Below are 11,623 nucleotides of genomic sequence, written 5' to 3'. Positions count from 1 at the left end.
ACGCTGTATTTCGTATATTTATCACTAGTGGCACACTTCCCAAATGGCTAGGACTGCATCATGCATCAGCGGACAAAGAACACATATTGCAACAAAGGCGACACGCCACGAATTCCTCTCTTCTGACAAACGTTTCATCTCGGAGTAGGACTTGCAGCCCACGTCCTCACTAATTTGCCGGATGTAATCAGATCTCTGTCTCCCTCTACAGTTTTTACCTTCTAAGTTCCCTTTCGAACTACGGAAGTTATTCCCCGATGTCGTAGGAGATCTCCTTAGCAGATTTCTTCGAGATTTCTTCCAAATTCCCAGGCTACATGTTTCGGAGCTGGGATCATTTTTTGTGGTTTTGCCACAGCTTCTCAAATTCGACTTTCGGATCTAGGATCGCAATTTCTTCCAAATTTTTCTTTGTAGTCTCTGTTGCCACCTGGAGTAGCTATATCCAGAATTGTTATCCGGCGACCGATAAATCAGAAGATATAATTCCCACATTACAATTTGTTCATTTTCCTTCCCTCTTCAATAGAAGAGGGAGGGAAAGTGAATGTCTTCCGAAATGTCAAAGACTCAACTGCGAATTGGCGCGGCAACAAAGCCGAGACGATGAACATAAAGGCGGAAAAAGGAGCTACAAATGAGAGAAGTGCACTTAACTATTAATTAAGCGTAAATCTGCAACTCGGGAAGCGTGATACAGAACGAGTTGTTACCTCACACAGTGCCTATGCAGCGTTTGAAATTAAGGCGATAAAAATGTTACCTTGGGTAAGTTATAATGGTATTTAGCCAAATGAGGACAGATGAAAGCCCCAAACGATAGACGAAGTTGAACAAAAAGTGGCAGGTTGCCGTATTTCTTCAAGAGAGATAATATTTTATTGTATTTTTTCTACCTTATGATCCCACCGGTACCATGCCACTGTCAGATGATATTTCTGCCGTACATTCAGGCGACAGAAGCCAGGGGATAGCGATATGCACACGTACCGATGGCGGTGGCATCATAATATAAAAGGACAGAGCATTGGCGGAACTGTCATTTGTACTGAGTTGACTGAACGGGAAATAGTGATTGGAGCTAGACGCATTGGACATTCCATTGCGGAAATCATTAGTGAATTCAGTATTCCGAGATCCATAGTGTCAATAGTGTGCCAAGAATACCAGATTTCAGGCGTTACCTTGTAACGTTGTTGGTTTAATTCGTTTTGAAAGCGGTGCTGATACACAATAAAAGCGGGTTAAAAGCTGTGAGCTGTCTGGGGAAGTTAACCTTGCATTACAGCGCAACTGTTTCACCAGGTATCCAGTCTAGCTTACCAAATTCCCAACCAGACTAACATTAATTATAATCTTTTAATAGTCATACGACAACCGGTGATATATATATATATATATATATAAAAGAGAATTTAACTAAAAAGAAATAAATCAGTTTATATTTGGAAATTTATTTTAACATTGATCATCGAAATTTCAGCATATTAAACTTGATTCACAACTAAACTGGTGCCTTATTTAGGATTGTGAAAATGTGAGATTGTAATCTTTCGGAACACATCAAATATGGAGCCAAGATTGGGAGACTGCATACAACACTGCATTCATAAAATAACACACGAAGAACGTTGAAACATATGCAAGAGGAAATTAACCACAACCAACCGATTCAATTTTCACCCAAAGAAGTTACGTTCGTAGCACAATCCTGTCCGTCATGTAATTACCACACACTGGTATACTAAATTATACTAACTCCCTGTGAAATCTTCCCGAAGAGAGTAGCTGAGGGCTACTTTGATGATTACACCACACGCTTCACGTGGTCAACTTGGTTTACACAAAGAGTGTAACTCCACAATAATTTTGATAATTAAAATAAATTAGATCGAAAAGCAATTTACAAAAGAAAAACCTCAAACTGGTTACTATCGTCTTACTATTAACCTGATGGGTCAAACAATTGTATAAGCACGTGGTACTGGTCTCACAAAGTACACCCCACGTGGGTTGAACATAAAGAAAAGTTGCTATATTGAAAAATATTGTCAAGACGAGACGTTATAATCTCACGCGCATTCGCATTTAAGATTGATGATCTTAGTTAGAGTTACTGATCAACACGTGGTTCCACTTTACTCACAAAGTAGTGACAAAGTAACTACTGGAAGATATTCTGAACTTCACACTCGAAATTTGCAATTTAAGATAACATTAGATATTTTATAGCTAAACCTGAAATAAAGGTGATTAAATTTTCAGTTAGGCTGAACTTAAGAAATCCATTGTCCTACGGACTTAGCAGAGACGCGCTTAGCCGGAGATCTTACCACTTCAGACGCTCGCCACGGACAGACTGCCCTGGTCCCTTCCTGAGGGTGGCTCCCTAATACAAACGGAAGTGGCCAGAGGGGCAGCTTCCTATACCAACATGACAAGGGACGGACAGGACCATACTAAGAATAGAAACCTCTTTGCTTTTAGAAAGCGTAGCTACCTGTTCCGACGTTGGTCCTACTGTTCTCTAGCAGACAGGCTTGTCTGCTATCATCCAGCATGCAACTAGAAATACATTTGCTCATTCATCCTCTCACACAGAAGGGAAGGGGGATGACAGTATCTTATCATATACAGTATATAAAAGAAAGCGGATGTAGTTTCCTTATGAGACTGTGTGACATGAATTACATATAAACTGTGTTTTAAAGTGTAGTAGTGTGACAGATCGTTCTTGTTTATGTGTAAAAGTAACACGTTCCACTACTCAGTCTCCTCCCAGATAGTCAGAAACGCCACAGTAAATTTAGAAGAGGAATTTATGCCGTAAACGACAACAGATTTAAGAAATCAAACATGAAAGGAATCCAACATAGACCTTTAAACCTCTTTACCTCTCATCACGGACAATGCTGTGGCCGACGGCCTTCACTTAACGACGAGAGCAGCGGTGTTTTCGTAGAGTTGCCAGAGCTAACAGGCAAGGAGCACTGCGTGAAATAACTACAGAAATCAATGTGAGACTTACGCGTCCGTTAGGACATTGGGGCGAAATGCGGCATTAGTTATAGCAGCAGACGACAGACGCAAGTGCCCTTGCTAACACCACGACAACGCCTGCATCGCATCTCCTGAGCTCGTGACAAATATCGGTAGGATCCTAGACGACTGGTAAAGCGTGGCATGGTCAGATGAGTCTCAATTTTAGGTGGCACGAGCTGATGGTAGGGTTTGAGTGTGGCGCAGACCCCACGAAGCTGTGAACCCAAGTTGTCAACAAGGCACTGTGCAAGCTGGTGATGGCTCCACAGTGGTGTGGACTGTGTTTACACGGAATGGACTGTGTCCTCTGGTCCAACTGAGCCAATTATTGACTAGAAACGGTTACATTTGGGTACCTGTAGACCATTTGCAGCCATTCATACACTTGATGTTCCCAAAAAAGAATTTTTATGCATGGTAATGCGCCATATCGCCAACGGCCTTGCCACAGTGGTAACATCGGTTCCCGTCGGATCACCGAAGTTAAGCGCTGTCGGGCTGGGCTAGCACTTGGATGGGTGACCATCCGTCTGCCGAGCGCTGTTGGCAAGCTGGGTGCACTCGGCCCTTGTGAAGCAAACTGAGGAGCTACTTGATTTGAGAACTAGCGGCTCCGGTCTCGTAAACTGACATACGGCCGGCACAGCGGTGTGCTGACCACATGCCGCTGCATACCCGCATCCACTGACGCCTGTGGACTGAGGATACACGGCGGCCAAACGGTACCGTTGGGTCTTCATGACCTGTTCGGACAGAGTTAAGTTTTTTTTATGTGCCATGTCACCGGGGCACAAATGTTCGCGACTTGTTTGAAGAACATTCTGGGCAAATCGAGCGAATGATTTGGCCACCCAGATGGGCCGACATGAATCCCTCGAACATTTGTGGAACATAATCGAGAGGTCAGTTTGTGTACAAAATCCTGTATCGGCAACACTTTCGCATTTATGGACGACTATAGAGACAACGTGGCATAATATTTCTGCAGGAGACTTTCAACGAGTTGTTGGGTCCATGCCACATCTAGTATTTACACTACGCCGGGCAGAAGGAGGTCCGACACGATATTAGGAGGTATCCCATGATTTTTGTCACCTATGTGTAAGTTTCAAAGTTCAATTTTCTCCAAGCCCTGTGCCTCTGCTTGTAATTTTTTGTGTGATATTTTATTGTTACAGTTATTATTATTGTTGCAGGAACGTACCACAAATTTTTGGCATATTGTTGCCTTATACTATTGCAGAGGGCGATCAAATATATTTCGAGGCTGCGTACCAGGTGGACTCCAGAGGCTTATGGGAACCGTCTGTCCTCTGCAGCCTGTGCCCTCTAGCCGGCGTGCAGTGAATCTTTATTTTAGAGGCAGGCAGCGTTGCAACACGCGCAAACGGCTGGGCGCCAGCTCCTCAAATACACGCCTTTCCGGGAAGTGGGCAACCGCTCGCTCCACGTAAGCAGGCTCTTGCTAAATGACAGCTGCTACCTGCAGCTGGGTTGAGTGCTGTACCAAACCAACAGGCTCGTCCAAACGTATACTGTGCTCGAACACCGTGAAGCACATCGAGGAAAACTGTTTATTGACAAATAGTCAACACCGATTCAGACAACATCGTTTTTTGAAACACAACTAGCTCTTTATTCTCACGAAGTAATGAGTGCTATCAACAGGGGACGACGAATTTATTGCACATTTTTAGATTTCCAGAAGGCCTTTGACATTGTTCCCCATAAGCAGCTTCTAATCAAATTGCATGCCTATGGATTATCGTCTCAGTTGTGTGGCTTTCTTGCCAGAAAGGTCACAGTTCGTAATAACTGGTGGGAAGTCATCGAGTAAAACAGGAATAATATCTGGCGTTCCCCAAGGAACTGTTATACGCACCGGCCATTGTGGCCGAACGGTTCTAGGCGCTTCAGTCTTCGGGTTAGAAACCTGCCTCGCGCATGGATGTGTGTGATGTCCTTAGGTTAGCTAAGATTAAGTAGTTCTACGTCTAGGGGACTGATGACCTCAGATGTTGTCCCGTAGTGCTCAGAGCCATTTGAACCATTTTATTATAGGCGCTCTGTTTTTTCTAATTTACATAAACTATTTAGGAGACAATGTGAGCAGTCCTCTTAGATTGGATGCAGATGATGCTGCCATTTACCATCATGTTTTGTCATCAGATTATCGAAACGAATTCCAAAATAATTTAGACCACATATCTCGATAGTAAAGAAAGTGGCAATTGAGTCTAAACCACCAGAAGTGTGAAGTCATCCACATGAGCGCTAAAAAAAATCCGCTAAATTTCGGTTACACGATAAATAACACAAATCTTAAGGCCGTAGACTAACTATATATTCAGGTATTACTATTACGAATAATTTAAACTGGAACGATCATATAGGTAATGTTGCGGAGAAAGCAAATCAAAGACTGTGCTTTATTGGCAGAACACTTAGAAAGTGTAACAGGTCTACTAAAGAACTGCTTACACTACGTTTGTCCAACCTCTTATGGAGCATTGCTGCGCGATGTGGGATCCGCATCAGATAGAACTGACGGAATACATCGAAAAAGTTCAAAGAATGGCAGCTCCTTTTGTACTATCGCGAAAGAGGCGAGAGAGTGTGCCACGGACAAGATACACGAATTGGCGCTGCAGTCACTACAGCAAAGGCATTTTTCGTTGCGGCAGGACCTTCTCATGAAATTTGAGTCACCAGCTTTCTCCTCAGAGAGTGAAAATATTTTGTTGGCGCCTACCTATATACGGAGAAATGATCATTGTAATAAAATAAGAGAAATCAGAGCTCTCATGGAAGGAGTTAAATGTTTGTTTTTCCCGCGCCCAGTTCCAAAGTAGAACGGTAGAGAAGTAGCTTAAAGGTTGTTCGATGAACCCTCTACCAGGCACTTAAATGTGAATTGCAGAGTAATAATGCAGATGTAGATGTAGATGTAGAAGAGGCAGAATACTTCAGAGAGGCAACACCACGACTACACTGAAACAAACTGAACAGCCCTCCACTACGATTTATGAACTTAAAAAAAAAGAAAAAAAAGCTGATGTGGCCTAGGATGTGGTACATAACCTACTACGTAACAACGAAATAACATCCAAACGAAATTACCCTGACTGTTGTGGCCGAACAACTATTACACGTTGTCGTTCGTTGGTGACTGTAACATATACATATGAATAGGATAGTCCCAGGCGATCAGTTACGTGATATTGAAGAAGGAAACACGGTCCGGAAAATTCATTTTAGGCTCAGTCTTTGTGTGGTTTTTGTGCACCCTTCACTACATAAAGGATATATCCAGCACAGAAAACGAACGAAATGTGTAATATATATGTGTAATTCACAAATTTCGGAGAAAAACAAAGAGCTCAGACACAAATATTCTAGAAAAATTCACTTTCACATAAATGCGATATGATTAACTTGTCTGTAAAATAAACATCGTGTTACATTGGTCAAATATGGAAACCGTGACTCACGGATCAGGTTCATGCCACCTGAGCTACACAGCCAGTCGAATGTGCAACGAAGTTGCTTGCTGATAAGTTTATGAAATTTATACTTAAATCACTACCAAACTAAACCGTCTTTCTGCTGAACCAGCTAATCATTTGCTCATTATATAGGTTGATTGTTACTAAAGTTTAAAACCCCGCGAAGCGACGTAGATGAGGCTGAGACAAGTAATTTAATATAAGATACGTGGGGCCGCAAAGACCGGAAAAACCCCAAACGTAGTTGACAAATGTTGAACATGATACAGCACATCCAAAATACTGAAGGTACTTTCCGGCATGCGCATGAATGTTATGACTGAGCGATACAATTCTTACGTTCAAGAAAATGTGTGCAGATTTCTAACGTATTATGTGAATGTGATCGTTGGTAAACACAGAATCTGCAAATTTATTTTCCTCGCTGTAACCAAGCAAAAGCTGTTCTTATTTTCCTTTTGTTCCTTCATTTATTGTTTACAGATGTTATTTAAAAGGTGTACAGCTTTGCTTCCGCCGTTTTTCCTCAATATTCGAGGCTTTAATGAAACAAATTGGTTGCACATGTATCATCCAAAGTATTTTCCATCGCCGGCCACTACTTTCTCCCATCTTTCGGGCAGTGTACGAATCCCGCGTCGAAAAAATTGTTCTTCTTTTGAAGCGATCCACCAGTCGATCCAATTTGTGACTTCTTCGTGACATCGGAAGTGTTAGTCAGCCAGGCCATGCGCCATTGATCTAAACAGGTGATAGATAGTCAGAGGGAGCAATATCTGGAGAATACGGTAGGTGGGGTAGGACTTCGCATTTTGACGTTTCCAACTACGTTTTGAACTCTTTTGCAACGTGGGGTCGAGAGTTGTCGCGCTGCAAAATCACTTTATCGTGCCTCTCGCTGTATTGCGGCCGTTTGTCTTTTAACGCTCTGCTCAAACGCATTAATTGAGTTCGATAACGAGTACCTGCGATTGTTTCACTTGGTTTTATCACCCCATAGTACACGACGCCGAGCTGGTCCCAACGAATGCAGAACATGATCTTGGAGCCGTGAATATTCGGCTTGGCCGTCGACGTGGAAGCATGGCCGGGACATCCCCATGATTTTTTGCGTTTAGGGTTATCGTAATGAACCCAGTTTTCGTCCCCGGTCTCAATGCGTTGCAAAAATCCCTTCCGTTTTTGCCTCTGAAGCAACTGTTCACAAACACACAAACGCCGTTCAACGTCTCTTGGTTTCAGCTCACACGCGACCCAAGTTCCTTCTTTCTGAATCAGGCCCATAGCCTTGAGACGTTTTGAAATGACTTGCTGTGTCACTCCCACTAATCGTGCCAATTTTTCTTGAGTTTGACGGCAGTCTTCACTCAGCAATGTCTCCAATTCTGCATCTTAGTAAACATTCTCTCTTCCACCACTGTGCCGGTCTAGGACGTTAAAATCATCGTTCTTGAAGCTTTGAAACCACTCACGACACGTTCTTTCACTAATAGCGTCCTTACCATACGTGCTTGAGAGCATTCGATCCGACTCAGCAGCTGTTTTCTTCATACTGAAACAAAACAGCAACACCTTCCGCAAATAACGAGAATGAAGCTCGTAAACTGACGTTTTCAATCAAGAACAACTTTATGATGCAGACACAAATCGACTAATGTTTGAATGAGTTTATGTTGACCGAGGTCCAGGCTAATTGCCTGACGTCTGCGATCTGTTTCTTTCGACCGCTACATACCGTTGTCGCCACCTATCGGCAAACGGCGGAAGCAAAGTTGTACACCTTGTGGTAAAAAAACGTAGGTCAGTTTCGGTAACGACGCAGTTAGGCATATACTCATTTACTTGTGGTGCAGTACGGCAGGTTTTTACTGTGCCGTACTTGCGGAGGCCGCAAGACCGATAAACAAAATAATAAATCTTACCACTTTGTAAACACATAACTTTCTACCGCAATGTAAAAAACACCGGGTGCCTTTGTAAGACTCGAACCCGGAGCCCAACGCACTAATGTCACGCCCTTACGTGTAGACTCGGAGCCGCACCGAAGTGAATACTCGATTTGGGTTTGGATGATGAGGTGCGACAGATGAGGTGCGACAGATCGACAGGCTCAAACGCTGCACTTGTAGCAAGACACGACAACTGGCAACTTTCCATGCCCAACACTGTTATCCACTTTTGGGGTATTTCCCTACAGTTGCTGCCCCAAGTACCTTATATCAAATTACTTGTTCCAGCCTCATCTATGTCGCTTCGGGAGTTTTTCAACGTTGATAACAATCACCCTGTATAGATCCAAATGTTGCAAAATGACTAACTATGTAAAAAAATGTAATTTATGCTTTGCACTCCTTCCTTTGTGTAAAAGGATCTCGTATTAATACTTGATGTTATAACTTGAAATTAGTAATGGTCTGTTCACAGACAATTTCATGCATCTTTGCCTGTTATCCGTATCCTCTCATCCGAAAGAAAACAGCAAATACAATTACTGGAGTTACATTGCAGTTGTCAAGGACTGAACACAATACTATGGAATATTCAAACAAAAAGGACGTATTTCACCGTACATTCGACCCTGCAACGAAGTTTCCAATCACAGGAAAAACTTACGTTCCGTAAGTTACATATTCGCGACATTGATTGAAACAATGTTCAAAACGTTCAGAAAAATGAATTTGTTTAAAGAAAAATATAATTACCCTGTTAGAGAAGTTTTATTTGCCCAGGTGGCACTACTTACATGTATGGACTCTTATTTTCAGCAAATTTGAATTGCATTGTTCAGATCTGGAAGAAATTTTTGAAACAAAATTTTTTACAACAGTTTTGTAGTCTTATAGGCCTACTCGAAATTCATTATGAAGAACTATTTTTCCGAAATATGTGAGTTACATACCATCTACATACATGAAACACTATGTTACTCCACGTGGTGCGCTGACATCTGGTCATGAACGCATAGGAGCACGACCATAATGTAAATTAAAAGCAATTACGGAAAATTTGACGTCAAGATTATAATAAAACATGTCAGAGGTGCACATTCGTCGCTGGTTCAGACGCACCAGACTAGAGTCATAAATCAAGTAATAAAAAATTGTTGTGGTACTCACTCACAACAGTTACTAATAAAATACATTTGGTACACAAATATTACTCACTGTCCTCGTTGACACCTGACGACACACTGCCATGCTAAAGGCAAACGGAATGTATCGCATTACGGGAGACCGCCAAATGGCAGCAGTCTCGTACATGATAACATAGGAACATAATACATACATATCTTCATGTATGTAGAATAGGTACAATGATGACGTTAATCTGCAAATACAAATTTTTGTATAAAATTTAAAACTATTTCAATGCAGTTTCTTATTGAGATATCAGAAGTAACAGTGGCAGTCGGCTGCAACGAGTGAACGTTTAAAAGTAGGCAATCCATATCACCCAAATTTTATCACATCACAGAAATGTTCCATGAGATTTCGCAAATAACACTAAGAAATGAAGTGGACGACGCAGCTGATAGCAAGGGGCTTTGAGGGAGATGGTTCGTTTCTCTTCTCGTCAGAACACTTCTTTACATTTACACAAACGTTTACAGTGTTTGTATGTTCATTAACGGTGTAACAATAAATTACATATATATTTTATGGTTACTGACAGGTACGGTATACACGGTGGTCCATTGATAGTGACCGGGCAAAATATCTCACGAAATAAGCATCAAACGAAAAAACTACAAAAACTAAACTTGTCTAGCTTGAAGGGGGAAACTAGATGGCGCTACGGTTGGCCCGCTAGATGGCGCTGCCATAGGTAAAACGGATATCAACTGCGTTTTTTAAATAGGAACCCCCATTTTTTATTACATATTCGTGTAGTACATAATCAAATATGAATGCTTTAGTCGGACCACTTTTTCGCTTTGTGATAGATGGCGCTGTAATAGTCACAAACCCGTAAGTACGTGGTATCATGTAACATTCCGCCAGTGTGGACGGTATTTGCTTCGTGGTACATTACCCGTGTTAAAATGGACCTTTCACCAGTTGCGGAAAAGGTCGATATCGTGTTGATGTATAGCTATTGTGATCAAAATGCCCAACGGGCATGTGCTATGTATGCTGCTCGGTATCCTGGACATCATCCAAGTGTTCGGACCGTTCGCCGGATAGTTACGGTATTTAAGGAAACAGGAAGTGTTCAGCCACATGTGAAACGTCAACCACGATCTGCAACAAATGATGATGCCCAAGTAGGTGTTTTAGCTGCTGTCGCGGCTAATCCGCACATCAATAGCAGACAAATCGCGCGAGAATCGGGAATCTCAAAAATGTCGGTGTTGAGAATGCTACATCTACATCGATTGCACATATTTTTATGAACCAGGAATTGCATGGCGACGACTTTGAACGTCGTGTACAGTTCTGCCACTGGGCACAAGAGATCTTACGGGACGATGACAGTTTTTTTGCACGCGTTCTATTTAGCGACGAAGCGTCATTCACCAACAACGGTAACGTAAACGGGAATAATATGCACTACTGGGCGACGGAAAATCCTACAAGATGTTTCACTGCATGACAAAATGGCGATGTACTTCCAACATGATGGATGTCCGGCACTTAGCTCGCGTGTGGTTGAAGCGGTATTGAATAGGATATTTCATGACAGGTGGATTGGTAGTCGAAGCACCGTACCATGGCCCGCACGTTCACCGGATCTAACGTCCCCGGATTTCTTTCTGTGGGGAAAGTTGAAGGATATTTGCTATCGTGATCCACCGACAACGCCTGACAACATTGCATTGTCAATGCACGTGCGAACATTACGGAAGGGGAACTACTCGCTGTTGAGAGGAATGTCGTAACACGTATTGCCAAATGCATTGAGGTTGAAGGACATAACTTTGAGCATTTATTGCACTAATGTGGTAGTTACAGGTAATCACGCTGTAACAGCATGCATTCTCAGAAATGATATGTTCACAAAGGTACATGTATCACATTGGAAGAACCGAAATAAAATGTTCAAACGTACCTACGTTCTGTATTTTAATTTAAGAA

The 11,623-nt window shown here is 42.2% G+C and overlaps 1 pseudogene; it reads left to right on the top strand.

The window, feature by feature from the left end:
- Positions 1-3,474: 3,474 nt before the first annotated feature.
- LOC124799545 lies at positions 3,475-3,591 on the top strand (annotated as a pseudogene).
- The last annotated feature ends 8,032 nt before the right edge of the window (positions 3,592-11,623 follow it).

The sequence above is a fragment of the Schistocerca piceifrons genome, chromosome 5 (assembly GCF_021461385.2).
Source record: "Schistocerca piceifrons isolate TAMUIC-IGC-003096 chromosome 5, iqSchPice1.1, whole genome shotgun sequence".
Classification (NCBI taxonomy): domain Eukaryota; kingdom Metazoa; phylum Arthropoda; class Insecta; order Orthoptera; family Acrididae; genus Schistocerca; species Schistocerca piceifrons.
This window is presented reverse-complemented; position numbering and strand designations above follow the sequence as displayed.